Source organism: Puma concolor, chromosome D1, assembly GCF_028749965.1.
Source record: "Puma concolor isolate L17-30 chromosome D1, mPumCon1.1.hap2, whole genome shotgun sequence".
NCBI lineage: Eukaryota > Metazoa > Chordata > Mammalia > Carnivora > Felidae > Puma > Puma concolor.
This window is the reverse complement of record NC_141676.1, coordinates 42,446,290-42,472,183: the sequence shown is the minus strand read 5'-3', so window position 1 is coordinate 42,472,183 and position 25,894 is coordinate 42,446,290. Positions and strand designations below refer to the sequence as shown.

Sequence of the window (25,894 nt, the reverse complement as noted above, 5' to 3'; positions counted from 1 at the left end):
CTAAGTGGGGACTGGTAAACTAAAAGTATCTGCTTTGCCCAAAGAAGGAAGCTGTTATATTGCTACAGCTAGCCGCTGCCATGTAGGAAGGCAGACAAAGCATTGTCAGAACTCCAACATTTTCAAGAGAAGCCAAAAATTCTGATTTTTATTATGGAAACTCCCAATTTGGCAACTAACTGGGAAAAAACCCAGCCCACTAAGGAGGCCAACAAAACAAGTCTATGGGCCTGATTCTACTCCTGGGCACCAGTTTGTGAGACTTTGTCTAAACCTTTCGTAGTTTTCTGTGATATCATACTTGAAAGAATGAAGGACTGTTCCATTTCCTTCTGACATTACTGATTTCCCAAATATGGACTCACCCCTCCTCCTCTTGTGCAGTACTATTTTGTACCACCTTCTAGTGATTTCAGAGTTTGCCCAACCCTTGAGGCACCAAATTTTACCCCTCTCCTTGTGCTATCATGAACTATGCTAACAGTCTTCCCTCCACTCTTGTCTAGCCACACCCTTAATGACAAATGAATGGCCCTACCACCTTGGAAAGACAACTCATTCCTCCATATCGTTGCAATCCTTTGCATATCTCTTTGTATCAACCCTTGTGTCATGATGATGACATGATGGTGACCTCATCCCAGGACTGCAACTTGTGATGGGGAGTTGGAAGATAACCATTTGTATGGTATCACAAAAGGATGAGGTTGTTTGGGAAAGTTTCATGATGTCATATAAGAAAATGCCTGCATTAACATGGGGCACCTGGGTGGCTCAGTTGGTTGAGTGTCTGACTCTTGATTTCAGCTCAGGTCATGATCCCAGGGTCGTGGGATTGAGCCCCATATTGGGCTCTGCACTGGGCATGGGCCTGCTTAAGATTCTCTTGCTCTCTAAAAAAAAAAAAAAAAAGAAAATGTTTGCATTAACAAAGATTTTTGAAAGAATCATCAAAGTTACAGAAGGATGCTTAAAAATTGTGATTTAGATCCTTTAGAGTGAGTAAAAAGTAAAAACTTAGTTTTCCAAGTATTTCAGGTTAACTTTTATCCTAATGTATTTTTATACAAGATCTTGAAAGAGATTCTGCTCTCTGGATATACTGTCTGTTTCTTAACGGGAGCGAGAGGTTATCATTTTCATGGAATGAAAATCCAGAGATTAGAAATAAGATTTATTTTACTGTAGTCACTGCACATTTTAAGGCTTTTTGCTGGAAGGAAAGAAAATTATCAATGTAGCACACAATATTTATTTGATAATGTTCCTTACTACAGCATGACTAAATTTTATTCTCACTAGATTTTTATAATCCATGGAATATATACCTCAGGATTCTTCACACTAGTTTATTCTTTCTTTCTTTTTTTTAAGATTGTTCAGTGGGAGTAGGATTATTGTTTTAAGGATATTATAAAATTTTGGGGGTATGAATAGACTAATTTTTAAAGTAAGAGACTCTTGAAATTATGGTCGTTATAACATGGATCTAGATATTATGACTTCCTGTTATTAATATTTATCTCCTATATGTTAATCACTATAATATCAGTAGGCAGAGAATACAATTTCCATTCTATTTCTAAAGAAAAAAATACAAAAACAAAAATCAAATCCCTTTGCTAAAACACTAAGAAAAAAAAATCCCTAACAACATAATGACCTAACATAATTAGGTGATCTTCCTTTTATCCATTCAACCAATACGTATTGTTTAAAAACTTTTTTTAAATGTTTATTTAGTTTTGAGAGAGAGAGAGAGAGACAGACAGAGCATGAGCAGGGGAGGGGCAGAGAGAGAGGGAGACACAGAATCTGAAGCAGGCTCTAGGCTCTAAGCTATCGGTACAGAGCCTGATGTGGGGCTTGAACTCAGGAACCACAAGATTATGACCTGAGGCAAAGTTGGATGCTTAACCAAATGAGCCCCCTGGGAGCCCCTCAGCAAATATGTATTGATTGCCTATTATATGCATCAGACACTGTGCTACGCTCTGGGTAAATAGTGATAGACCAAATAAGATCGTATGGTCTAGTGAGAGAGGCAGATAAAAACAATTAAGGAAAGAAGTGTGTATATATGAATATCTATATATGTAAATGAATTTCACATATATATGCATACATACACACATACATATACTCTTAGGGAGAATAATAGAAAGGAAGAGAGGGAAATTACTTCAGATTGAGTGGTCAGAGAGGATTTTTCTGAGGCAGTGGCACTTGAATTCTAATAAGAAAGATCCAGCCATGTAAAATTTAGGGGAAACAGTGGTTACTGAAGTGTGTACAGCTTGGGCAAAAGCCTTAGCTTTTTTCTAAGAACAAAGAAACCAACACGGCTAGGGTACAGTGACTGAGAAGGGTTGTGAGAAATGAGGCTGAATGGAAAGATAGGAGACATCATGAAGAGCCTTGATAGAAGAGTAAGGAGTTTGGATAAGGAGCCATTGTTTTCTTTGTGTTATGTTTTTATCTTAAAAAAAATTTTTTTAATGTTTATTTTTGTGAGAGACACAGAGCGTGAGTGGGGGAGAGGCAGAGAGAGAGAGAGAGAGAGAGAGAGAGAGGAGACACAGAATTAGAAACAGGCTCCAGGCTCTGAGCTGTCAGCACAGAGCCTGAAGTGAGGTCTGAAGCCACAGACTGCAAGATCATGACCTGAGCCAAAGTCGGAAGCTCAGGAGGGTCTATCGACTGAGCCTCCCAGGCACCCTGAAGCCACTGTTTTCATATAGAGCAGGGCTATGTTTTGAAGATCACCTCCAACTGCTGTGTGGAGAATGGATTGTAGGGGATCAAAGTGGGGCAGGATACTAGTTTGAGGCCATTTGCAGTATTCCAGTGAGAAATGATGATGACTTGGGTGGGACTGGTAGCAAGAGAGAGAGGTATCATGTACCTTGGAGGTAGAATCAACAGAATGTGTTGATGGATTAGTTAGGTAGTATGAAGGAAAACTAAGAATCAAGGATGACTCACAGGGTTGTGGCTTGAGCAACTGGGTGCGTACCATTTACTGAAATGAGAAAGATAGAATGCTGAATAGGTTCTCTGGGAAGCAGATGTTAAGACAGAGGTGTAAAAGGTTTATCAGGGAATAACACTACTAAAAGGAAAAGAAGCAGAAGCAGAATTGTGAAGAGGGAGGTCACAGAAAGTGATGCAAAGCTGATCATCTCTGCCAGCCTAATGGGGAGCTCCAGGGCAAAGACTACGAGCTAGTGGAGTTCTGCACTGGAGTAGGCCCTTGCACTACCACCTTGCTCGTTCACTGCCTGGGAGCCTCCCCAAGAAGAGTATGCTCTCAGTTATATTCTAAGAAGAGTGTAACTTTGGCTCTAAAGCTGAGGTGGACCCTGAAGCAAGTAAGAACTAGAGGCTGTCAGCTAACCACACTCCTCAGAGCTGGGCAGCCAGTCCTTTCTTGAAGGGGATGTTAGCAGTATATCTCCATGCCTCCCACAGGGAACAACAGGTAGGAAAAGATCAAGAACTTAGTTTTAGACAAGAGGGTGAATTAAGATAGTTAATTATATCATTGAGTCATCAAAAATTTATAGGGCTTCTCTAACAGGCCATTCAAATAGAAATACCATGCACAGAGTTGGAGGCAGTCTAGAGTTTGAAAGAGATGTTTGGGTGGGAGATAACTGAGAATTAGCATAAGTATATTTAATGTAATGGACTTGCTGGGATCACTCAGTAAGATTCAAAATTGTTTTTAACCCTGAGAGGTATCATTTTTTTAGGGACTGCTTGGAGGTAATTGTGTTGTCAAATTGACCAGAGGGACAAGGGAGTAGGGTCTAGGAATGTACATGAAATACATGGCAAATTCTGCTCAATGGAGAAGTGCCCAACACAAAACACCAATAGTGCCCTTGTGTAAGAACTGGCCCTAGACAGAGAAGTGGTTCCAGAACCAACACCTGAGACATTCCAACTTTTAGAAGCTGGGTAATGGAGAAGAATGTTGCAAAGGAGACTGAAAGGAGTGTTTAGAAAGGTAGAAAGAAAACTAGGAGAAAATGGTATCAGATGCCAAGAATGTAAAGTATTTAAAAGAGAGAGAAGTTAGCAGCAAAGAATTCTGCTAACAGTTGAACAAGATGAAGACAGAAAACTGTCCATTCAAAGGTGAGCAATCTAAGGGGAGTGGAGGAGGTGAAAGCCAGATTGGCATAAACTGAGAGTAAAAGGGAGGGGAGCAAGTAGAGAAAGGAAATTTTAAAGGAATTTGAGCAAACAATAACCAGAGAAAGAATTTAGAGGGTGATTTGGAATCAAGGTAAGGATTTTATTTCAACTATTTTATTTTATTTTACTTTAATTCTATTCTTTTTATTTTTTTATTTTTTTATTCTATTCTATTTTTAAGTAGGCTCCATGCCCAGCATGGAGCCCAATAGTCTGGCTCAAACTCACAATCCTGAAATCAAGACCTGAGCTGAGATCAAGAGTTGGATGCTTAACCAACTGAGCCATCCGAGTGCCCCTCAAATATTTTATTATGAAAGTTCTAAACACACAGAAAAATGGGACAAATTTCACAGCAAGTATCACTAAATTCTATAATAAAAATGTTACTCTATTTCCTTTATCAAATCTTTTTATCTATCCATAAGAAAGGGATTTTTAAAGATGGAAAACACTCTTAGAGCATGTTTGTATGCCTAGAGTGTGATTCAATAGGTAGAGGAGATAAATGATACAGGAAAGAAAGAGGATAGTCAAGTGAAAAAAGTGAAGTCCTTGAGAACTGAGTGAGGGGAATGGATTCAGAATATAAGTCAAGGGACTGCCTTTTATTGTTACAGAAGGAAAGAAAGGAAATGACTACAGAATCATGTAGGTTTGTGGATTTGGTAGTAGGAAAATGTGGCAGACACTACACTGTTGCTTAATCAACAGCTCAGGCCCTCTTCTCTTGTGAATAGAGCCCAAAATTTGGCACCAGTGGCCCAGACCTAGGGAGTTAATAGTGACTGGTATCAGCCAGTCATGACAGTCGCATTCCCCTTTGCCAGATACTAACTATCCCATCATATCTTGCAGCTAAGAAAATGACCATATAACCTATTTCTAGTCCATGGAACTTAAGAGTTGTTTGCTGAGGGGGCTTCAGTGAAAGCTTTTCCTTTGCGAAGAAAAGGGGAAGGAACTTCTGACATAAAAGGACCTTTGTTGCTTTCCTCAAACTCCTATGTTTTTCCTATTTTTGAATGTGGTCAAGTTCATGATGCAGGAAGTATAATAGCCATCTTTCAACCTTCAATAAACTTGAAAATGAAAAGCTAGAGCTGAGAAAAGGAAAGAGACTATCATGACACTGTTTAGCAGCCGAAGCAATGCTGACCGCTATTTACCTCCAGACTTATGTTTTTTTGAGTTTATTTATTTACTTTGAAAGAGAGTGCGAGTGAGTGCATGCAAGTGGGGGAGGGGCAGAGAGAGAGAGAGAGAGAGAGAGAGAGAGAGAGAGAGAGAGAGAATCCCAAGCAAGCTCTGTGCTCAACGCAGGGTTCAGTTCCACAAACTGAGATGATGACCTGACTCAAAATCAAGGGTTGGATGCTTAACCGGACTGAGTCACCCAGGGGCCCCCGCTCCAGACTTATTTTTATCACAGAAAAATAAACTCCAATTCATTGAAGCCTCTGTAGTCAGGTTTTATGTCATTTTAGCTGAATACAGATATAGAATACGAGGGAAGTATGGTGGCTATTCCTTTTTTACTGCTGAACACCTCTTCCTAGCTTGATTCTGGTTATAGACTCTATTTCCAGGCCACAGGAATAGATATGTGATCTAAACAGAACTTAGATTCTTTCTGCTGAAAAATTTAAACTTAATTAGGAATATCCAAAGACATAAGGAGATAATCTATTATCCCTTCTAGAAAGAAGGCCCAAGATCTCTTGCCCCGGGAATTGTTTCCCTGCTTAGTCTGTCTTTGAGTTACTCAATTATCCTCTCAATAAATCTCCCTTTTCTTTAAGTTAGCTAGAATTGGTATCTGTTGTTTTAAACCAATGGTTCTCAAATAGGGAGATTTTGCCTTTTAAGGGATATCTGGCAATTTCTGGAGATATTTTTGGTTGCCACAACCGAGGGTGGTATTTTTGGCATCTAGAATGAAGATACCAGGGATGTGGGTAACATCTATAATACACAGTACAATCCCCCCAACAAAACATATTTGATGCAAGGTATCAGTAATGCTGTTGTTGAAAAATCCTGTTTTAAAACAAGATTTCCTTAACTTGTACAAGGAGCTTTTCAACAAAGCTGACTTAAGATCAAGTGAAAATGAGTGGGAATGTCAAATGGGAGGTCTAAGGAGCAAGAAACATGGAATGGCCTTCGTAAGCATGCAAGAGAGAATATGCTAAACACTGGAAGATTGCTGGGCAGTGGTTAGAGTCTGTCTGAGGTTGGTGACCATGAATTTAGAGACATGGGTCTAATGATATTTCTCTAGCAATACAGAACTACATTGCTAGAGACAAGGAAAAGGAATATTTTGAGTTTATCCACGGCTGGGTTTTTCTTCAGGTGAGAGAAATACAGGGAAAGAAATACAAGGGAGTTGATGTTTATATGGGACTTATATTACTGATGAACCAGAGAAATTAAGCTAGATAATGAAGGAAGAAATAATGAGAGAGCTGATAATAAACACTGATGAGAAAGAAAAATTACGAAAATAATCCCATTTACAATTGCATCAAAAAGAATAAAATACCTAGAAAATAAATTTAACCAAGGAGATGAAATACCTATACACTGAAAACTGTAAGACATTGAGGAAAGAAATTGAAGAAGACACAAATAAATGAAAAGATATTCCATGCTCATGGACTAGAAGAATTAATATTGTCAAAATTTCCATACTTACCCAAAGCAATCTATAGATTCAATATAACCCCCATCAAAATTCAAGTGATATTTTTTACAGAAATAGAACAATCCTAAAATTAATATGTAACCATAGAAGACCCCAAGTAGCCAAAGCAATCGAGAAAGAATAACAAAGCCAGAGGCTTCACACTTTCTGATTTCAAACTATAGGAGAAAGCTATAGTAATCAAAACAGTATGGCATTGGCATAAAAACAGACATAATAGCTCAGTGGAACAGAATACCCAGAAATAAACTCATGCATATATGGCCAATTAATTATTGACAAAGGAGCGAAGAATGAACAATGGGAAAGGATAGATTCTTCAGTAAATGGTGTTGGGAAAACTAGATAGCAACAAGTCAAAGAATGAAACTGGACCACTATCTTACACCATAAACAAAAATCAATTCAAAATAGATTAAATACATAATGTAAACCTGACACCATAAAACTCCTACAGGAACTTCAACATAGGTGTAAGCACCTTAACACCGGTCCTGATGATGACTTTTTAGAACTGACACCAAAAGCAAAGGTAAGAAACACAAAAATTAACAAATGGGACTACATCACATACAAAAGTCTCTGCACAGCAAAGGAAACCATCAGCAAAATGAAAAGGCAATCTATGGAATGGGAGAAAACATTTGCAAATCATATGTCTGGTAAGGTGTTAATAACTAAATATATAAAGAACTCATGCAACTCAATAGCCAAAAAAAAAAAGGAGTGCCTGGCTGGCTCAGGCAATAGAACATGCAACTCTTGATCTCGGGGTCTGGGTTCAATCCCCATGTTGGCTGTAGAGATTACTTAAAAAAATATAATTTAAAAATTAGCAACAGACCTGAATAGACATTCAAATGGCCAACAGACACATGAAATGATGCTCAATATCATTAAGCATCAGAGAAATGCAAGTCAAAACCACAATGGAATATCACCTCACTGACATACCTGTTAGAATAGCTATTATCAAAAAGACAAGAAATAACAAGTATTGGAAAGGATGCGGAAAAAAGGAAACCCTTGTGCACTGTTGGTAGGTGTGTAAATTGGTGCAGCCACCATGGGAAGTAATATGGAGGTTTCTTAAAAAATTAAAAATAGAACTACCATATGATCCAGCAATTCCACTATTGGGTATTTATCCCAATGAAATGAAAACACTAACTTGTAAAGATACCTGCATCTCCAAGTTCATTGCAGCATTATTTACAGTAGCCAAGCCATGGAAACAACCTAAGTGTCCACTAATGGATGAATGGATAAAGAGATTATGGTATTGATATACAATGGAATAATTTGGCCATAAAAATAAGAAAACCCTGCCATTTGCAACAGTGTGGATGGACCTTGAGGACATTATGCTAAATGAAATAAGTCAGATAGAGAAAGACAAGTATCATATGATTTCACTTATATGTGGAAAGTAAAAACAAAACTGAACTCAAAGACAGAACAGATTGTGGTTGCCAGATCTAGGGGGTGGGGAGTGGGTGAAATAGGTGAAGGTGGTCAAAAGGTACAAACTTGCAGTTATAAAATAAATAAATCCTGAGGATGTAAAGTATAGCATGGTGACTATAGTTTAAAAATACTGTATTACATTTTTAAAAGTTGCTAAAAGAGTAAATCTTAAGTCTCATCACAAGAAAATAATTTGTAACTATGTATGGTAATGGATGTTAACTAGACTTACTGTGGTGATCATTTCACAATATATACATATTGAATATATAATTTTGAAACATTATGTTGTCTACCTGAAACTAATGTTATTTGTCAATTACATCTCAATGAAGAAAAAAAAAGAAAAAAACCCCCGATGAAGTCACGTTGATCCAGATCAAGTGGTATCCCCTAGACCTTGTTAGAAATGCAGAATCTCAGGCCTCATTATAGATCTACTGAATCAGAAGCTGCATTTTAGCAAGATCCCCAGGTGATTTGTATGCACATTAGAAGCAACGGATTAGAGGATTTTATGAAGGTGAAAATTTTTGCACTGAGGATACTGAAAAGGTGATTCTGGCAGAATTTTCTAAATCAGGGGTTAGCAATTCTTTTTTCTATAAAGAGTTAGGTAGTAAATATTTTTAGTGTTGAGGGCCAAAAGGTCTCTGTTACAACCACTCAACCCTGCAATTGTAGTACAACAACAACCAGAGACAGTACATAAACAAATGAGTGTGAGTATGGCTGTGTTCCAAGAAAACTATTCACAAAAACAGGCAGTTGTTTGACTTGGTCCAAGGGCCATAGTTTTGGTCATAGTGCTGACCTCTGTACTAGATCTTAATAAAAATGAGTAAGTCTTGGCTCCCAGGTAGAGCGTACTGTTGAGTTTTCTTGTGTCTGATTACTTACTTTCTCTTCAGTAAATACTCATGCCTGCCTCCCTCTACCTTCTTCTGAACACAATGAAGAGCTTGGCCAGCTGATGTTCTGTGGGATCCTAGAAGAATTGAGAAGTGTAAGAATTGAGGTATTAGGAAGCCAGATCTCCTTGACACCATTTTTTTTCCTGCTGGAAATATCAACAGATATTTGGGGGCAGGCTTCACATCAGCTGGTTCTCAGGAATTGTTCCCTTTCATTTTCTCCTCGCCTCCAGTAAATTCATTTTGAGCTTCTCATCTGAGCTGAGGGAAATCAAGAAAGATACTTTATCCTTGCGTAGACCAGGTTGAGCAATAGCCCCTTGATGGCAGTGGCAGTGATAATCAGATAGGGATTCAAAGTTAACAGGCTGGGGGTGGGGGAAGGGAAGAGAATAATATCTATTGAGCATCTCCTTTCTTTTTTTTTTTTTTAATTTTTTTAAACGTTTATTTATTTTTGAGATAGAGAGAGACAGAGCATGAACGGGGGAGGGGCAGAGAGACAGGGAGACACAGAATCGGAAGCAGGCTCCAGGCTCTGAGCCATCAGCCCAGAGCCCGACGCGGGGCTCAAACTCACTGACCGTGAGATCGTGACCTGAGCTGCAGTCGGACGCCTACCGACTGAGCCACCCATGCGCCCCGAGCATCTCCTTTCTAACACTTTATATACATCATTCGAATCATTACAGTAAGTCCAATACTAAGATCCCAGGATACAGATGTAGAAACTGAAACCAACATTTTATCAAACATTAAAATAGCAGTTACTGTATGCCAGGCTGGTCTGCTTCACAAATATAAACTAATTTATTTTTTTTTTAATGTTTATTTATTTTTGAGACAGAGAGAGACAGCATGAACGGGGGAGGGGCAGAGAGAGAGGGAGACACAGAATCGGAAACAGGCTCCAGGCTCTGAGCCATCAGCCCAGAGCCCGACTTGGGGCTCAAACTCACAGACCGCGAGATCGTGACCTGAGCTGAAGTCAGACGCTTAACCGACTGAGCCACCCAGGCGCCCCTAGAAGGAGACGCAGAATCCCAAACAGGCTCCAGGCTCCGAGCTGTCAGCACAGAGCCCGACGCGGGGCTCGAACCCACGAACTGTGAGATCATGACCTGAGCCGAAGTCGGTTGCTTAACTGACTGAGCCACCCAGGGGCCCCTAAACTCATTTAATCTTTAGAACTCTAGGAGGGGAAACTATTATTGTCTCCATGTTATTTTTATTTTATTTTATTTTATTTTATTTTATTTTATTTTATTTTAATTTAATTTTTGAGAGAGCAAGCAAGCTTGAGTTGGGGAGAGGGGCAGAGGCAGAGAATCTTTTTTGTTAATGTTTATTTTGGAGAGAGAAAGTGCAAGCATGAGCGGGGAAGGGGCAGAGAGAGAGGGGGACAAAGGATCTGGAGCAGGCTCTGTGCTGACAGCTGACAGCCTGATGTGGGGCTTGAACTCATGAACCCTGAGATCATGACCTGAGCTCAGGTCAGATGCCTAACCGACTGATTCACCCAGGTGCCCCTTATTGTCTCCATATTAGATATGGGGAAACTATGCTATGGAGAGAGGTTAAGTAATTTGCCAGAGGAAATTAAGTTAATAAAGATAGAGCTGGGTTTTTAATCCAGGCAGGACTGGGACCCAGTTCTGATTCCAAAACCTTGTTTTTTCCCCCTTGTACTGTAATAATAGTATGTTCTCCAGTCTTCCTCCCCAATAGGAGATTTTCCATTGGTGCTAAACCCCCTAAGTTTGGGGTTACCTATTAAGTAAAGTAACATTTCCTTATTAGTCCCATAATAGAGGATGTTTTCAGGGCTTATTATAACGTTTCTATTTTTCTCTACCACAAAACAACATTTATTAGTATAAGAGATGCGGCTGCCTGCTTTATATGCACATGACATTCTGAAATATTGTCCTCAGCAATTTCTCCTAATCCTGGATCTTGCTGGTTAATCTTTGTTTATCCTGTCTTCCTTGTCTTCTCTCTCTGTTCATGCCAGAATATTGCTGAGAACAATGCTGGCATCTCAGTCACCAAGCTAGTGTACGTTATCCTTTTTACTTCCATTTTATTGCTGGGCTGATCCAATTTTCTTATTTTCCATTATTCATCTCCTTGGATTACTATAAATAATCTAGATAGATTATTACCAGATCTTTCAGGGTCTCTCCCCTTAAAGGGTCTATCTCGAATCTTAGTGTCTGGATTAGGCACTATGCGTTTGGCCCTGTGGTAGATAATGGGGAATAAAAATGTGGAAGATAGTTCCTGCCTTTAATGTGTTTACAGTTTAGCATTTTCCACAGTGTTGAGATGTGGTATTGTCTCCTGATCTGACACTAATATTGATTACTAATGATACATAACCAATACGCAATAATATTTCCCATGTTTTTCAAATTGAAATGCAGTGCTCCTACACCATAACCTCTTGAATATCCTTTCTTACTCTAGTGCTTTTGCTTTTCAATCTACCCATCGGAACAGAACATGATAATTTTCCTTACATTTATGTGTTATTAACCCTTCGTTAGAGGCAGAGTCACAACATTCTAAGACTTTGATGATGGTAAAGGAGAAAGTTTAAGATTTTGATTTAAAGAAAACAGACAAGAGTTTCTAACTGAACCTTAAAAAGGTTGGAGGCACTGTTCTAAGTATGTTGATGGGAAGTGTGTCAGAGCAAAGTTTGCTGGTCTTAGACACCAAAGACTTGAATGACAGTCACTAAGCCACTAAGGTGAGAATGGCTAACATTTATTGACCATTTACTATGTGCCTGTCACTTTTCTACTAACGCTGTAAGAAGGGTTCTATTATTATCCTCATTTTACAGACAAGGAAACTGAGGCACAAAGCGCTTAAGTAACTTGGAATGCCTATGATAAACTGAATCCGGTTTTGCAACATAGGCAGTCTGGCTCCAAATTGGTGCAGTTAGTTATTACCCTCCATTACTTCCTGATAAAAAGAAGTAACCATTATTAACATATATGCAGCAGGTTCTGTACCGGTTTTCTGGAATGTTATACTCATCTAATGCTCACTAATAACTCTGAGGTAGATACTATTTTTTGCAAGCTAGAAAACTTAAGGCTCAGAGCGGTACTATTATTTGGCAGACTCAAGCGCAGCCTCGAGGCTCCAAAAGTTTCTGTAACCCTCGAAACACTAACTATGTATATCTTGGAGCCTCAGTCAGTTTTCCCATCTTTAAAGTGAGGGGGGTGGTGGAGTAGCGTCTCAGTTCTACGAGGGGAGGGTATAGAGAAAAGAGAAGTGTGCACAGAGGGGTGTGAAAGGGGTAGTAAAAAGCAGTCAAGCTCAGTGGCCGAGGGCCTTCCATAACCCGGGTGGGTGAGGTTGCAAAGGGGACACAGATTCCCGCCAGGGAGGAGGCCGGGGGTGTTAGCCCCGAGCGAGGCCTGTGGGCGAAAATGGGCCTGACAGCCTGTCTCTGGCGGGTCTGGGCGCTGCCTACGCAGGCCTGCAGCCAAAGGGGAGGCGATCCCTGGGGCTTTGTCCCGATCCCGGGGCAGCACCTCACCCGCCCAAATCCTGCTTCGCAGGCCTCTCCATGAAAGCCAGAGAAGGAAGGGGCGCGGCTTCCCGGTCCGCGTCGTAGAGCGCCACGTCCCTCTTGGCTTAGGCTCCCCCAGGCTCCTTCGCGTTCTTGCTCCACACCGCCCTCCTCTCAGCCGGCGGGCGCGGCCTCGTCTCCGCCCCCGCCAATCGGCAACTTCCGCGATCCCACTCGGACCAATCAGCGGCTGCCGGAGGGGCGGGGGCTGTCGCCAAGGCAGCGAGGAGGCGGGAGAGCGCGGTCAGTGAGGTATAGAGCGAAAAATCGCGGGCGGGGGGCTGGAGAGACAGGTTTGTGCACTGCGTCCATTCAGCAGGCGGAGCCTTGCACGCCGAGATCCGGCGAGGTAAGGCCGGTGGCCGGAGGTGGGTGCGGATCCGCAAGGCTGGAGGCTGGAGCGGGTCCTGAGATAGGTAGGGCTCAGGTTTTCGCCTGCCTTACGCTGCAGTGAGAATGGAGAGGGGGAGCAGCATAGTGGGTGGGCAAGGGTGGAGGGGCGCTTCCAGCTGCATCTTGAGGCGTAGGGTCCCTTTCTCCACTCCACTAGCTGCAGGGCACCCAAGCTTTCTTTGGGGTAGATGAGGGTGACAGGCTCTTGGCGGGAAGCAGGCGTGGGTGAGTGCAGGACAGAGATTCAGAAGGGGTCCACCCCACCTTGGCAGGTTGATGGGCGAGGGAGGTGCCCACTGGTAAGGGGAGTGTACCCATCAGCTCCCTGCTTATGCTCATCATTCCCCGCGCGGTCGAGCAAAACTAGGCCGGCGAATCCTGCTGTTCTGCCGGCCTGTTAAGCCGGCAACCCTTGACACTTAGGAGAGAAAGTTCAAGTCAGTTGTGGTATTGTTTTCCCTTATGTGACAAACCTTTGGTGTGAGATGAGATCTTTCGGTTTCTGAAATGGTACTTCCTTGTTGTGTTTCCTAAATGGTAACTTAGCAAGCAAATGGAGTTATTGTGGTTTGTGGTGGCAAATGGCCTTGGGTGGCAATTATTTTACAATATCCAGGTATTTTACAATATGGAGACGGGGGGGGGGGGTGAGTGAGAAAGTATGAACATGAACCTTTGAACTATTATTCTGATTTCTGGGAGACAGAACCTCTTGAGATTTTCAGAGTGTTCACTAAACTCCTAAATTGGATAATGTACATTTACACAAGTGAATAAGTAAGTGCTCCCATGTAAGCCTTTTATTAAGGCTATTAAATCCATGGATGAATATGAACGAATATCAAATCACTTACTATTATCTTGGTTTAAAAAAGGGGAGGGTGAAAGGGGGAGGTTAAATGCAAGTATTTCTGATAGCCCATTTTGTCTGAAGGAGATTCTGGACTTTCTCTAAAGAATTGAAAAAATTGCCTAGACAATTGCTTTATGGAATTTGTTAAAAGTAGTATGGCTAATGGATTTGGATCTGATATGCACATATTTCTGACAGTTCTGTTTGAAGGAGATTCTGGACTTCCCCTTGATGAGACAGTTGCTTTAAGGAATTTGTTAAAAGTAGTATGACTAGTGGTATAGTAGATTTGGATCCTATAACTAATGGCTTCTTTTATGATCTATTTAAAATTTTTATTTCTTAAGGCCTTCCCTGGTGAATTCTGTTGAATAATTAGAGTCAGGCAATATCCAGATTCTCGCATCTTGTCCCTTATGGAAATTACCTCAGGATTCATCCTGATTAAAGCTGAATGTGAGTTCTTGTTTTATAAAACTTGATCAGCGAGTTCAACAAATGCTGAGCAAACAAATGCCTCAACAAATATTCCTCAGTTAATAGGGCCCAAAATTAAAAAAAATGGAAATTTAGAATTAGAAATCTCAAATAATATTACTGTCGTCATTGGGGTGAACGTGGGAACTTCTGTTTCTCATCTTGTTCTTTAAACTCCCCATGATCTGGGGCATCTGGGTGGCTCAGTCAGTTAAGCATCTGACTTCGGATCAGGTCATGATCTCATGATTTGTGAGTTCAAGGCCCACATCAGGCTCACTGCTATCAGTGCAAAGCCTGCTTCAGATTCCCCCCCGCCCTCTTCCCCTGCTTGAGTTCTCTCAAAAAAATAAACATTAAAAAAAACCAAAAAACTCTCCATGATCAGTCTCACTTTCTAGTGATAAATTCATATCTGTCTCCTGTGGTTACTCATGCTGTTCACTTCCAGCTGTCTTAATTAATTTACCCATCTTGCAAGGACCAAGTCCTGGGTGTGTTTACCTTATTCTGCTCTCTGGAGGTACTTACTGTTTGTATCACACATTTTGTTTACTTCATTCAGCATGCTTTTTGTCAAGTTGGTTTGTGCTCTGTAAATACCAGTTAAAATGAAATGCACAGTGAAAGCAATGAGGGTACCTTTTAAAACACTAGCTATTGATGATCGTCACTAATATACACTATCAGCATGATCAATACCAGTGTCTTTGTGTTTTAGGATATGTTGTGTATCTCTATAGACATATCAACCTAATTTTGTTAGAATAATATTTAAGTTGCTTTCAGCTTTCTAAGGGCCCTTTTGATGACTGAGGGAAATACCTTTTAAGTATTGGGTAGCTGGAAGAATCAAGTGTAGGATTTTAAAATGTGTTGAAAATAATCCTTGAAACAGTCTTCAAAGTATTGTGGGTAATTGGGTTGACTATATTTGGTATGATAGATGATTAACTTTTTCTAAATAACTGAAAGTCTAGAAGGGGGAAATTTGTTATTTTTATGTTTGATACTTGCAATTAGTTTATAGACTTTAAAAAACAGGCTCCTAACAATTTCAAGTAATTTAAGGAAAAACCACATTCACTTATTGATTTTCAATCCAAAGTTAAAAAAAAAAAAAACAACAACAACCATGAAATGGTGAAAATTATACTTGATTAGAATTTGATGGCCAGATTCCAATCCTGGCTCTGTGAAATCATTTTGGCCAGGTCAGTTAGCTTCCTTATGCTTTATAACTTTTTATAAAAGTTTGGTCTGAACCAAACCATCTCTGAGATCATTTCTGGTCCCAGAATTGTCTGAGTTAAAAATTGTTAAAGCAACCTAACGGAAATTGAGATAGCTGTTGCATGCTTTTGTTTTTAGCAGAGTTTTTTAAAAATTAAAAAAAAATTAATTTGGCAGAGCTTTTTGGTATGTTGTATTTAAGTTATCTGAAGTATAGTATACATGAATAATGGAGACATTGTAATTTTAATAAATTTTTTTATTGAGAGATACAGGTGAGAAACAGTATCTACTTTCATTAAGTAGGCCTATTATCAAGGATACTGTAACCAATTAAGGTTGAAAAAAGAGGCAGTATAATGGTTTCCTTAGTTGGTGTCCTTTTCCACAGATATGACCATCAGAACATTAATATCAATACTAATGTCTTGATACATTAGTGGAAAGGTTGGAGTCCAGCTCAGCTGGTCATACATCTGATACTTTACTTTGAATCACACTATCCTGTTGACTCTCATTTGAAGAAATTTTTTAAAGTATTTATTTATTTATTTATTTTGAGAGAGAGAGAGAGAGAGAGAGAGCACATACACACAAGGTGGGAGGGGCAAAGAGGAAGAGAGAGAATCCCAAGCAGGCTCTGCAGTGTCAGCGCAGAGCCAGACATGGGCCTCAAACTCACAAACCCTGAGGTCATGTCCTGAGCCAAAACTAAGAGCCTATCCTTTAACTGCCTGAGCCACTCAGGTGCCCTGCCCCAATTTTTTAAAGGTTTATTCATTTACTTTTGAGAGAGAGAGTGGGAGTCAGTGAGGGGTAGAGAGAGAGATGGAGAGAGAGAATCCCTTGAGGGGCAGAGAGAGGGAGAAAGAAAGGGAGAGAGAGAGAATCCCATGCAGACTCCACACTGTTAGCATGGAGCCCGAAGCAGGGCTTGAGCTCACCTGAAGTGGGGCTCGAGCTCACCCAAAGCGGGGCTCAAAGTCACAGACCATGAAATCATGACCTGAGCTAAAGTCGGATGCTTAACGGACTGAGCCAATAAGTAATCTCTATGCCCGACATGGGGCTCAAACTCATGACTCCAAGATCAAGAGTCACATACTCCACTGACTTAGACAGTCAGGTGTCCCAATATCTATACTAATGTCTTTTTTTTTTTTTTTTAGCTGTTTATTCTTTTTTGTGAGACCGAGACAGAGTGCAAGTGGGAGAGGGGCAGAGAGAGAGGGAGACACCAAATCCGAAGCAGGCTCCAGGCTCTGAGCTGTCAGCACAGAACCCAATGCAGGGCTCAAACTCACCAAGGGCGAGATCATGATCTGAGCTGAAGTCAGATGCTTAACAAGCTGAGCCACCCATTAGCCCTTATACTAATGTCTTTTATTTTTTATTTTTTATTTTTATTTTTGAGAAAGAGACAGAGTGTGAGTGGGGCAGGAGCAGAGCGAGAGAGAGACACAGAATCTGAAGCAGGCTCCAGGCTCTGAGCTGTCAGCACAGAGCCTGATGTGGGACTTGAACTCACAAACCGTGAGATCGTGACCTGAGCTGAAGTCAGACGCTTACCGACTGGGCCACCCAGGCGCCCCACTAATGTCTTGATACATGAAAGGGTTGGAGTCCAGCTCTGTTGGTCATACATCCCATACTTTATTTTGAATCTTGCTTTCCTGCTAATTCATTTTTAAAGGGAAAAATAGAGTTGAGTACCAGGGTACTGGTCTCCCTCATCACTGCTGCCATTGAGAAATTCTCAGAAGCCATTTATTTTTCTCTACCCCACTCCTCTTCACTGTTAGAATTATGATATTGACAGCAAGAGGACGTAACAATGGTTTCCTGGCTAAGGACAGTGCCTTGGAAAAAGAAACCTGGAACTCTTCTTTTAATCCCAGGGAGGAAGAAATTGTATTCCTCTTTTGTTGGATGTACTGTTTTCATTGGCCTACAGCTGCATCAGGACTTTGGTTATGGTAATGCTTAGAGGAGAGTTCTAAAGCGGCCTTTCCAGAAATGACACTTAAAGGTTGTATGTCAAACTGGTTTATTGCTTTTTAAGTTCTATAACTTTGGGTGTTTACAGAACAGATTTTCATTATATATAGAGCTGTTTCATTTTCAAAGACACGAAGGGCATTAATATTTATCGAGCATTTACTATTGCCATGTATTGTGCTAATTACCTTGTATTCATTCTTATCTTCATCCAATGAAAAACTTATGAAGAAGTATTAGTTCAGTTTATAGGTAGGAAAATTAAGAATCAGAGAGGCAAATAGCTTGCCGGTAAATGGGGAATGGTAAGGATTCAATCTGTTGTTTGTTTATTTTTGACCATGCTGTGTTAATAGAAGTCGTATCCCTTTCCAACATATAACATGCATATGACCACTCTCATGCTTAGATGATTTTATCTTGATATGCCATAAAAAGAAAGACATACATGTATTCTTAAGATTTGAAGATATTTTATTTTCTTATTTTCTTTATAGACTGTTTAAAAGTAATTCATTTTGTTCACCAGGGAGTGTGCACGTGAGCCAGCCACCCTGAATTTTATAGGTAGTGGGGTTTCAAAAAAGAAGATTTAAGCTATTTTGCTTTATTACAGATCACTGTGACTGAGAGTGGGACGAAGGTTAGTTTTTTAAAGTGATGGTAAGGGTAAAGAAAGATTCTAGTTAAGGATTTTAAGAAAAAATTCAGTTAAGGATTTAATGGGAAAACTGACCCTATATCGTGAAGTTTCATTGCTGAGGAAAATAGGCTTTTAGTCTAAATTCTTATTTACAAGAAATACGGTAAAGCCTTGGTATAATAAATTAATATCTTTGCTTATTGTGGTCTTTGATTCTATTTATTTAATATTTCTCTTTCCCCTCCCCACTGGATTATGATATATTTTGGTCTCCTTACACATCATAAAAATTTAGTACTTTTCTTTTCACAGGATGTGACAAATATATAATATCATATGCCATTACCACTGTAATAAGGCTAAATTTATGTTAAAAATACTGTTTTTCTTTCTTTCTTTCTCTCTCTCTCTCTCTTTTTTTTTTTTTTTTTTTTTTTTTTTACGTTTAGAACCTGTTGAGTCAGTTTTTAGTGAAAAGCATTGACCTAGGAGCCAAGAACCATCTCTTCACTAATTTGATACTGTCCAAATCATCTTACTCTCTGGATCTCAGTTGCCTGATCTGTAAAAAGGAGATAAAAATCCTTTATCTCTCTGAAGGTAAGTGATCGGTTAAGAGAGCAAAAATAAAAACAGATAGGCACAAAGTTGAGTAATTCTTTTGTTAGTAATGCTTCAGTTTCCCTTTTTTTCTGTTCTAGAATAATTGACCCCAATAAACAAAATAATCAAGGGACTTACGTGTATAAAAATTACCTATTTTTCCCTTTTTTATTCTTTTAATTCAAGTAAAATGAACATAAAGTATTATATTAGTTTCAAGTATGTAATATAATGATTCAGCAATTCTATGCATTAGTCAGTCATCATCAGTGTAAGTGTACTTTTAATCCCCTTCACCTATTTTTTCCTATCCTCCCATCCACCTCCCCTCTGGAAACCACCAGTTTGTTCTCTATAGTGAAGAGTCTTTTTTTGTTTGTCTCTTTTTTCTTTGTTCATTTGTTTTGTTTCTTAAATTCTGCATATGAGTAAAATCATATGGTATTTGTCTTTCTCTGACTGACTGATTTCTCTTAGCATTATACTCTCTAGGTCTATCCATGTTGTTGCAAATGGCAAGATTTCATTTTTTTTATGGCTGACTAATATTCCAGTATATCCATTCATCAAAGGATGGACACTTGGGTGGCTTCTATATCTTGGTTGTCATAAATAATGCTGCAGTGAACAGAAGGGAGCTTATATCTTTTCGGATTAGTGGTTTCATACTCTTTGGGTAAATAGCCAGCAGTGGAATTACTGGGCCATATGATAATTTTATTTTTAATTTTTTAAAAATAATTTATTGTCAAGCTAGCTAACATACAGTGTATACAGTGTAGTCTTGGCTTCGTGAGTATTTTAAACTTTTTTGAGGAACAACCACACTGTTTTCCATAGTGCCTGCACCAGCTTGCATTCTCACCAATAGTGAATGAGGGTTCCTTTTTCTCCATATCCTTGCTGACATTTATTATTTCCTGTGTTTTTGACTTTAGCCATTCTGAGAGGTATGAAGTAATATCTCATTATTGTTTTGATTTGCATTTCCTTGATGCTCATTGATGTTGAGCATCTTTTCATGTATCTGTTGGCCATTTCTATGTCTTCTTTGGAAAAATGCCTGTTGAGGTCCTCTGCCTATTTTTTTATTGGATCATTACTATTATTTTTGGTGTTGAGTTGTAGAAGTTTTTATTTATTTATTTATTTATTTATTTATTTATTTATTTATAGCACGAGCTGGGAAGGGGCAGAGGGAGAGGGAGAGAGAGAATCTTAAGCAGGCTCTTCGCTCAATATGGATCTCACAACTGTGAGATCATGACCTGAGCTGAAATCAAGAGTTGGATGCTTATCTAACTGAGCCACGCAGGAGCCCCACAAATACTATTTTAATGCGTTTAAAGATGTTTTAATTAACAAAAAAAGGGTCGTGCTGTGCATTGTTTTATAAACAGCTTTTTTTGAGTTGCAATTGTTTATTTGATAGGCTACCTTCTACACTAGATTGAAAGGCCTACAAGGGTAAGGGCCATGTGTATCTTGTTTTATCTTGTTATCTAGCATATCTGGTACATAGTGGACACTTAATAAATAGTTGCTAAATAAATATGTACAATAGATTATAGAATATATGCTTCAATACAATTTATTTATTTTAAAAAAAATTTTTTTTACATTTATTTATTTTTGAGACAGAGAGAGACAGAGCATGAACAGGGGAGGGGCAGAGAGAGAGGGAGACACAGAATCTGAAACAGGCTCCAGGCTCTGAGCTGTCAGCACAGAGCCCGACACGGGGCTTGAACTCACGGACCGTGAGATCATGACCTAAGCCGAAGTCGGACGCTTAACCTTAAGATCAAGCCACCGAGGCGCCCCTGCTTCAATACAATTTAAAAGAAGAGTAAAAGAGGAGGGTTGTGAGAGGGAGAAAAAGGTAGATGAAAGGTAGATGAAGGAGGAAAAAGGTAGGTGAAGAAAAGGTAGATGAAGGAGAGATGAGAGAGGGAGAAAAAGGTAGATGAAGGAGGAATTCCTATTATAAGGCAAGAGAAACAAGCTATTCTGTTTTCTGTACTCTCCACCCGTCTTACCCATGACCATTCTTTCTAACCATGTCCAGGATATCTCCCTGCAATCAAACAGGAAACTCTCTCTCTCTCTCTCTCTCTCTCTCTCTCTCTCTCTCTCTCTCTCACACACACACACACACACACACACACACACACACACACACACGCAGACCCCAAGTAAACTTGATCTGGATAACTACCGGTAGGCATTAATAGTTAAAAAATCCACCTCTGGGGGCGCCTGGGTGGCGCAGTCGGTTAAGCGTCCGACTTCAGCCAGGTCACGATCTCGCGGTCCATGAGTTCGAGCCCCGCGTCGGGCTCTGGGCTGATGGCTCAGAGCCTGGAGCCTGTTTCCGATTCTGTGTCTCCCTCTCTCTCTGCCCCTCCCCCGTTCATGCTCTGTCTCTCTCTGTCCCCCAAAAAAATAAACGTTAAAAAAAAAAAAAAAATCCACCTCTGTATGTGAATGGGAATTTTGATTTATCAGAGATAGGAGAAGAGAGATAAGCTTCCTTTTAGGACTTGGAAATTTAGGGAAATTATTTTATTTTTTATCTACTAAATGCTAGAAGAGGTTTCAGAATGCTGCTTACTTTGTAATTTTGCCCAAGGCTCCGATGCCCTTGTGCACAGTGCTTTCCATGCAGTCTGAATGGAGATCATGGACTGATTTGGAATTTCAGATCATTTGACATTACAGCATATGTTATCTGCCTGTTCTGGTTCAATCAGTCTACTGTTTCAGCAGAGTTCTGCCCAGGTCTCTTCTTTAGATATCTTTTCTTCTTATGGAAGAAGAGGGTGATAAAGAAAAGGAGGCCATTCTTACTGCCCAGATATTGGAAGAAAAGTAGGTTAGTTTCCCCATCTTCCTTTTGCCTCTCCTTATACCTTGTCTCTCCTTATTTTGTATGGGCATTTGCATGTTATTGAGTTTATGAAAATCTGTAAGTCTGTATCTGACACATTTGACATGATCTTGGTATTTAAAGAAATTTTTGTGTCATTACTTTTCTACTTGAGGTGCTAGAACGTTTTCCATTTCTTTTGTTGTGATGACAGTTGACATTCTTGAGGACTTACTAAGAAGTAAATGTTTTAACAGAAAAAAAGACAAGCAAAAGAACAAACTCTTAACTCTAGAGGACAAACTGGTGGTTACCAGAGAGGAGGTGGGTGCGGGGATGAGTGAAATAGGTAAAGAGGATTAAGAGTACACTTATCAGGATGAGCACTGAGTAATGCATAGAATTGTTGAACCAATACATTGTAGTCCTGAAACTAATAAAACATGGTTACATATACTGGAATTAAAAAAATATATTTTTTAAAAAGAAGTGAATGTTTTCATTACTAAGTTAGGACATTAGTAAGTTAATTGTCCTAATTACTTCTGGAATAAACACTAAAAGATTAGAAACTGTTAGAGGGAGAAAGTATTTTCTATTTTTAAAAATGTTAAAAGAAATTAAAAAAAAATATTTATTTATTTTTGAAAGAGAGACAGACCACAAGCAGGGGAGGAACCGAGAGAGGGAGACACAGAATCTGAAGCAGGCTCTAGGCTTTGAGCTGTCAGCACAGAGCCCGACCCAAGTGGGGCTCGAACTCATGAACCACGAGATCATGACCTGAGCCGAAGTCAGATGCTTAAACTGACTGAACCACCCAGGCACCCCTAGTTTTAAAAAAAATTTAATGTTAATTTTTATTTTTGAGAGACAGAACACAAGTGACGGAGGTGCAGAGAGAGAAAGGGACAGAGGATCCGAAGTGGGATCTGTGCTGACAGATTATTGGTGCCCCAATAATTTGCATTTCTAACAAACTTCCAGGTGGTACTGGTGCTGCTGGCCCAGGGGTCACACTTTGAGAACCACTGCTTAAAAACAGTCAGAAGCTTTGGAGTCAGTTGGTCCCAGGCCCAAACTCTGGCTATATGACTTACTCCTGTGTGACCCAGATCAGGTTTTTAAACTGATATGTCTCAGTTTCCTGTACTTTAAAATGGGGATAATATTTATTTCACAGAGTCTTTGTAAGAATTAATTATTTAATATAAGAAAAAGTTTAGTATACTGCTTGGTACATAGTAAACACTCAATTGGTGGTTTCTGTTGTTATTTGTAATGAGTCTGGGACCCAATTTAAAGTTAGTAAGCCATGAATTCAGTTAATATTTTAGGGTAGATACCCAGAGACTTCTTGTTACTTTATCACTTTGAGATGTTGAGATGTGCGTGCACACACACACACACACACACCACTTTCACGTGTACAAACATGCTCCTCTCTTGACTTGCCTTCTCATTTATGGCAGATCTGACAGGACAGTGAGAGAAGAGACAAACTGTAAAAGGAAATCCACTTCCAAGATTCAATAACTGTAATTTATTTTTATTAATCTCAGGCTCTCTTATGTAAAAGTGGATGCTATTTTTAAAAAGCATATTTCAAAATATGTGACATAGCTGCCAATTGCTGATACAGGACTACTTATAGATTTCCCTGTGTGTGTGTGCTGTATGGTAGAAGGAGGAGAGTCTAAGGGACATTGGAGTTACTGCAGGGTGGAGGGGAGGAGTCTATGTGAAAGATTCTTCTAAACTCTGGGTTGACCATATCAAGGGATAGTCACGGTTTCTGATGAGGCCTGCAAAATGAAGTTACAGAGGTATATCACTCATCTGACTCTCTGCATGCACATTATAGAAAGACTATTCAAATCATGTTAGTGCTTATTCATTTTCCAACTATATGCGTATCATGTTAGGAGCCATGGAGACCTGATTCAGCTTTAGAAGCTGTGTAGAAGACATCAAAATTGACTTGAGCAGTTTAAGTCACAATTTGGGCTTTTTGGCCATGACTGCCCTTAAAACCATTATCCTTTTTTTTTTAATGTTTATTTATTTATTTAAAAAATTTTTAATGTTTATTTTTGACAGAGAAAGAGAGAGAGAGAGAGAGACAGAGCATGAGTGGGGGAGGGGCAGAGAGAGAGGGAGATACAGAATCCGAAGCAGGCTCCAGGCTCTGAGCTGTCAGCACAGAGCCCGATGCGGGGCTTGAACTCACAGACCGTAAGATCGTGACCTGAGCCGAATTCGGACACTCAACCGACTGAGCCACCCAGGCGCCCAAAGTTTATTTATTTTTGAGAGAGAGAGACAGAGCGCGAGTGGGGGAGGGGTAGAGAGAGGGAGACACAGAATCCAAAGCAGGCCCTAGGCTCTGAGCTGTCAGCACAGAGCCTGATGTGAACCTGGAACCCACGAACCATGAGATCATGACCTGAACCAAAGTCGGACATTCAACCTAGTGAGCCACCCAGGCGCCCCACAACTATTATCCCTTTTAATGGTCATTTGGCCAGCCTATTTGCAGGGGCCCATGGGACTTGCAAAGGTAACAGAAGTTAGAATTCAGATTTTTTTAAAAAACAACTAACTCGGGGCGCCTGGGTGGCGCAGTCGGTTAAGCGTCCGACTTCAGCCAGGTCACGATCTCGCGGTCCGGGAGTTCGAGCCCCACGTCGGGCTCTGGGCTGATGGCTTCGAGCCTGGAGCCTGTTTCCGATTCTGTGTCTCCCTCTCTCTCTGCCCCTCCCCCGTTCATGCTCTGTCTCTCTCTGTCCCAAAAATAAATAAACATTGAAAAAAAAATTAAAAAAAAAAATAAAAAACAACTAACTCAGTGATACTTAATTTTTTTAAAAAGGTACAGATACAGCTAATAAATACGTGAAGAGATGCTTAATATTATTAGCCAATGAAATGGAAATCAAAATGAGATGCCACTTCACACCTAGTAGGTTGGCTATAATAAAAAAGACAGACAATAACACCTGTTGGTGAGGATATGGAAACATTGAAAGCCTCATCTATTGCTGGTGGAAATGTAAATTGGTGCTATGGAAAATAATTTAGCAGTTCCTCAAAAACTTAAACATAGGGTCACCAAATTGACCCAGCAATTCCATTCCTTGATATATAACCAAAAGAATTGGAAACATGTTAACACGATAACTTGGACACAAATGTTCATAGTAGCATTATTCAAACTAGCCAAAAAATGTAGAAACAACCCAAATGTCTATCAACTCATGAATTGTTAAAATACGGCCTATACAAATGCTATACGAAAGAATGAAGTACTGATTTGTGTTACGTGATTGGACCTTGAAAATATAGTGCTAAATAAAAGCCAGATGCAAAAGGCCACACATCGTATGATTCCATACATGGGAAGTGTCTAGACTAGGAAAATCTATACAGACTGAAAGTAGATCAATGGTTGCCAGGTGCTGGGAGAATGAAGGAATGGCAAGTGACTGCTAATAGGTACCAGGTTCTTTTTGGAATGATGAAAGTGTTCTAAAAAATTAGATAGTGGTGATAATTGCACAACTGTATGAATATACTATAAACCTCTGAACTGTATAATTTAAAAGAGGAAGTTTTGTGGCATGTAAATTATATCTCAAAAACCAAAAAAAAAAAAACAAAACATACACCTGTAATGGGCATGAAGCATGAATGAGAAATAAACCTTGTTTGTCATAAAAAAAATAATTGTGGGAAGAGTAGATGATTCATGATGGGAACATATTCTGTGGAGAAACAAGTCATAGAGGGAATCTATTAAAGATTCATAGTGCATAGTAAGCCATCACAGGTTCTGAAAGTCTTGCAAAGACAACAACTTATTTAGCTTCATTGAGCCAACATCTCCCAAACATTTCATCCTGAAAAACATTTACTCACAATGATCATGTTGAGGAA

The 25,894-nt window shown here is 39.7% G+C and overlaps 2 protein-coding genes across 3 annotated transcripts in view; one reads left to right on the top strand and one right to left on the bottom strand.

Moving 5' to 3' along the window:
• The window catches only part of PIK3C2A (phosphatidylinositol-4-phosphate 3-kinase catalytic subunit type 2 alpha), a 194,825-nt gene extending 181,827 nt beyond the window's left edge, over window positions 1-12,998 (bottom strand). The window contains exons 1-2 of the mRNA XM_086677860.1: window positions 12,857-12,998; window positions 9,281-9,368 (exon numbers count right to left, since the gene is read on the bottom strand). The gene's annotated coding sequence lies outside the window, so the exon portion shown is untranslated. The remainder of the gene's footprint in view (window positions 1-9,280; window positions 9,369-12,856) is intronic.
• Window positions 12,999-13,089: 91 nt separating this feature from the next.
• NUCB2 (nucleobindin 2) overlaps window positions 13,090-25,894 on the top strand; it is a 37,133-nt gene continuing 24,328 nt past the window's right edge. Inside the window, exons 1-2 of one of the 2 annotated variants that reach the window (XM_025928437.2) lie at window positions 13,090-13,238; window positions 18,936-19,086. The gene's annotated coding sequence lies outside the window, so the exon portion shown is untranslated. Of the gene's footprint in view, window positions 13,306-18,935; window positions 19,087-25,894 lie in introns of both variants that reach the window. The other variant, XM_086677861.1, reaches the window with a different exon arrangement.